The 4765-nt window shown below is 42.9% G+C and overlaps 1 long non-coding RNA gene across 1 annotated transcript; it reads right to left on the bottom strand.

Moving 5' to 3' along the window:
* Positions 1-287: 287 nt before the first annotated feature.
* Positions 288-2838, bottom strand: LOC120406015. The gene is made up of 3 exons (XR_005599041.1): positions 2715-2838; positions 2546-2637; positions 288-373 (listed from the first exon to the last, which is right to left on the bottom strand). It is a non-coding gene; the product is annotated as an uncharacterized LOC120406015 (long non-coding RNA).
* Positions 2839-4765: the final 1927 nt, after the last annotated feature.

Here is a 4765-nt window from a genome sequence, read left to right as displayed (position 1 = left end):
TATGCTTTATTTTGAATTTTTTTAACAAAACAGTCCATTATAGTCCAAGAAGGCAGATTAGTGAATCCATATAAATCTTTTGGTCCTCTTCCAACTTTCAATTTGTATTCTATGAAAACAAGTCCCAGTGCTCAGATAAACAAATGGTCATTTGAATGGCTGACTCCAAAAACGTGGTCTTGTGTGGTAGAATTAGGAAATGTGTCATTTCTTCTTTAACTATCATAAATCATTCTGTCAGCTGACTTCAAATATTCAACAGAAAGATTAGGAGCTGAATTTAAAGTCTCAGCACCAACAATTTTGAAGATATACTCTGAATGGACAGCAGCTAAATTCTCCTCTCACTCAGACTGATGTAAAACTGGAGTCACTTCAATGGAATCAATAGAATTATAATGTTGTAAAATTGGTGCAAGGTCAGAACTGATACCAATTTAAAGTTATCACATACTATTTAGAAAATAGCAAGACGGACAGAGCAGTCATTTGAATTTTTCCATCTACCCCATGATATTTCTGAATGTCTTACTATTTGCCCTAGGAATATGGATGGAAAAAAAGCCACTTGAGGGAAAGTTGGGGAAAAAAACAACATATCCCCTCAGCTACCATCCCACTGCATAAAACTTGCTTTAAAAGGAGAAAGGCCATATAAGATAAGAGTGTCCATAAGGGATTTTCTTCCTTCTACATAGTGACGTTTTATTGAAAAGACATGCTCTGTATGAGAAAAAAAATATAGCCTTTTCAGCAAAATGCCCAGCATTGTCAGCCTGGATGCAAAACATAAAATTGGCCTTGACATCAGACAATGAGCTCCTGGCAACATTATGTCTTCTCCTTGCAGTTGTCTGTACAAATCACATAGCTTAAAAAGAGCAATGTGCATTATATCTAGGTTTTGACCAGAATCAACTGAATACTAAACCATTTCTAAGTTTATGGGACTATCAAATTTTCCTTTCCATCTGTAATTAAGTGACTAAGAATCAAATCCTTCTGCCATTGAAAACAGTGGAAGTTTTGCCATTGACTTCAGTGAGACTGGGATTTGCTCCCTAGCTCATAAATTCAAGCTGTTTTTCTTCAAGTTTGAATGTGTGTGCTGGGCAGATTTCAATTGTTAGAAAAATAGAAATATGAGTCCAAATTGTATTCTCTGTTACACCATTGCAACCCCCGATATAGGATGAATGATTTGTCAAGGCACTACATTTGTTAACCAATTAATAACAGACTAGGCTGGACTTTTAGCATAGAGCACAAAGGAAGGAGCAATGTGGACATGCCCAGCCCATAGGGAGCACTGGGAGGAATTTTGCTTCCATTCTTCTCAGCTGTGCTGGGGGAGGGCCATGTAATTTACTACCCCCATTAAAGGATGTAGTATACTCCTGTGCAGCCAGCCAGTTGTCAGCACATGTTGGGGACACAGTCATGCATCTGTCTCCTCTTAGCAGGGGCGACTCTAGGTATTTTGCCGCCCCAAGCACGGCAGGCAGGCTGCCAGTGGCGGCTCCAGACACCAGCGCTCCAAGCGCATGCCTGGGGCGGCAAGCCGTGGGGGGTGCCCTGCCAGTCCCTCTGAGGGCGGCAGTCAGGAAGCCTTTGGTGGCATGCCTGTGGGAGGTCCGTGGGTCTTGTGGATTCGGCGGCAATTTGGCGGCAGTATGCCAAAGCCGCGGGACACGTGGACTTCCCGGAGGCAAGCCGCCGAATCTGCAGGACCGGGGACCTCCCGCAGGCAAGCCGCTGAAGGCAGCCTGCTTGCCGTGCTTGGGGTGGAAAAAATGCTAGAGCTGCCCCTGCAGGCTGCCTTCGGCGGCTTGCCTGCAGGAGGTCCCAGGTCCCGCGGATTCGGCGGCATGCCTGCGGGAGGTCCGCTGAAGCCGCGGGACCAGCAGACCCTCTGCAGGCATGCCGCCAAAGGCAACCTGCCTGCCACCCTCGCGACGACTGGCAGAGTGCCCCCCCATGGCTTGCTGCCGCAGGCACGCGCTTGGCGTGCTGGTGCCTGGAGCCGCCCCTGCCTCTTAGTGCCTCCCTGCCAAGTTGCTCCCCCTGCTTTGCCCTGAGTGCTAGACCTGCATTTTTAACTAGCCTTTATGTGAACTATGCAATGGGATATGAGGAAGAGTTCTTATGCTCTCTCATGTCCCTGTGTGACAGCATAGTGGCAGGGCATAGCTAAGACCAATAATACTTTCATATGAGGATATCTTTAGGAAAACAAAGAGAGGATTTCAAAGTGCTCTGTGATTGTAAGCAACTCCAGATAGGGTCTCTTACTCTGCAGTTGTACAACATTTAATACAATGGAACCTGATTTGTAGTTTGTAGTTCAATATGTATACTAAAGAACAAAAATAACAACATGTTCATGCACATTATGCTGCCTCATACTAAATGAATCAAACCTACTATTGACTTTGATTACAAAAATAGTATTCTATTATAGGTTGTGTCTGTAAACAGTAAAAATGGCCCCACTACACCAAGTATTTAGGCCCCACTACACCAAGGCACTTATGCATGTACCTACCTTTAAGTACATGGGTCGTACCACTGAAGGTAATGGGACTATTCACATGCTTCAGGTGAGGCAGGTGCATCAGTGCCTTGCTAAATTAGGGCCTATAGGAGAAAAGAGAGCATTTTTTTATTTTTAGAAATATATTTAAACTACAAAGGTTTAAAGTTTGATTAAATACCTATATCTCTGAATAGGTAGAGGGATAATGTAAATACACTTCTTCTTCTTCACTTTTCTGCCTGTCCTCCTCCTTCATAACCTCACCTCAAAAGAGAAAGAAAGGTCAGATTCCAAATCGATTGATAAGAAAAGCCTATATGAAGAGGTTCTCCTTTAAGCTGGGGTGGAGTAAGGCTCAGAATCAACTTCTTTTCCAGCAGAAGCATTGAAGTGGTTACACAGCCATTAACTATCCACCAGAAATTCTGTTCCCCTTCACTGTGAAGTGTCTTGGGCTCCATGCAACAGCTATCTAACAACTCAGCAGATACTTTACTGGCCATAAAAAATAAAACCTTTTTTCCCCTGAGACAGTCTTAAAAAATGTACAATGACATAAATGTGTGCAGTGACATTTTTAAAACATGCAGTCACGTGTTAGGGATACAGATGCTGAAAGCAGTATTATCAGATCCCTGAAGTGTTCCTTCCACAGTCAGAACAAGGCCCAGCATTTGATTCATCACACAAGGAGTTTGCTGTGTGTTTGGTATGAGGATGGGCTCAAGACACAAAGGGTATGGCTACAATGCAAAAAACAAACAAACAAAAACAACCCACAACAGTAAGTCTCAAAAACCAGGTCTAGAGGTTTGGGCTTGTGGGGCTCCCACTATTAGCATGAAAAAAAATTGAGCAGATGTTTGGACTTGGGCTGGAGCTTGAGCTCTGGGACCCGTCCTCATTTCTGGGTCTCAGAGCCCAGGCTTCAGCCCGAGTGGGAACAACTACGTTGCTATTTTTTAGTCCTGTGGCATGAGCTCCACAAGTTGACCCCCGCTCTGAGATGATGATGCCATGTTTTTGTTGTTGTTGTTGTTGTTTTGCAGTGTAGATGTACCCAAAATGGCTCATTCTCCATTCAGTTACATTCGTTTTATGCTGATGTGACTGTGGGTAAAATTTTCAAACGTATCTAAATCCCATTGTCAAAAAAAGAAAGGCGATGGGAGTCAGGCACTTTTGGCCAGATGTGCATTAGGCATCTAATGTGTTAGGCACTTTTGAAAAGCTCATTATCTGCATCTTTATGTGCCTAAATACTTTAGAAAATCTGGTCCTATGTGCAGAGACAAAACTAGGCATTTTAGTGCCCATGGCAAGTAAACATATTTGCTCCCCTACCAGGTTTTTTTTTTGTCATTTTCCCCCCTCATTTTTCTGCCTCTGCAGCTTTCCACCTTGGGCAGCTGCCCCCTTGCCCCATCCTGAAACCAGCCTTGCCTAACTGCCTACATCATTTAGAAAGTGGGGCTTATGCTCCTAAGTCACTTAGGCTCCTTTGAAAATGTCATCTTAAATGTCAATATCTGGATTTGTATCCAACTTAAGCTTCTCCAAAGTTCAGTAATATTCAAAGCTGAGGTTTGCTTTTTGCTTATAACAATGACAGAGGTAGGCACCAAACTCAGATCGGAATCGTAAACTTCCTTGAAGTTTAGGAATGTTGGGTATGGAGTTTCCTGATTCAGGCCCATGTATTTTGGACATGCTTTTGTTTACTTTTTGCCAGCTGATGCTGCATTCTGTGACTTCAGCCAATATACAGTCAGTTATTCGACGTCTTAAATTAGCAGAGAGAGGAATCATTAGGCTAAACTATTTTTGAGCATTCATATCGTTTCACCAGTCTCACAGAAAGAAAAATGCAAATGTGTTTTAAAAAGTTTTCTTTTCCTGAAAAGGTCACTGATATTTATATTCTAAGTGGAGTCATAAAGCAATATTAAAGTGTTCTGGGTTTTCAGAATTGTATGAATGTCTTTAAGTGTTCCTGCAGTGCATGACAAAAATGCTGACAGAGAACCCTCGGGCCACCTGCTAGGCACAGCAGCATTTACTACGTGCCACATTAAGGGCTGAATGGCAAGTCTGACACCAAGTTGTGGAATACAGCAGATTCTTTCACATCCTGCTATAAATGAAACTCTAGTGTTTCGGGACAAGCATCTATAACCACTCCAGAGAGCACTGCAATATTTATACTTTTTATATATAACTTCAGTCTTC

Source organism: Mauremys reevesii, linkage group 5 (assembly GCF_016161935.1).
Source record: "Mauremys reevesii isolate NIE-2019 linkage group 5, ASM1616193v1, whole genome shotgun sequence".
NCBI classification, from domain to species: Eukaryota; Metazoa; Chordata; order Testudines; family Geoemydidae; genus Mauremys; species Mauremys reevesii.
The sequence above is the reverse complement of the archived record's forward strand: the minus strand, read 5'-3'. Positions and strand labels throughout refer to the sequence as shown.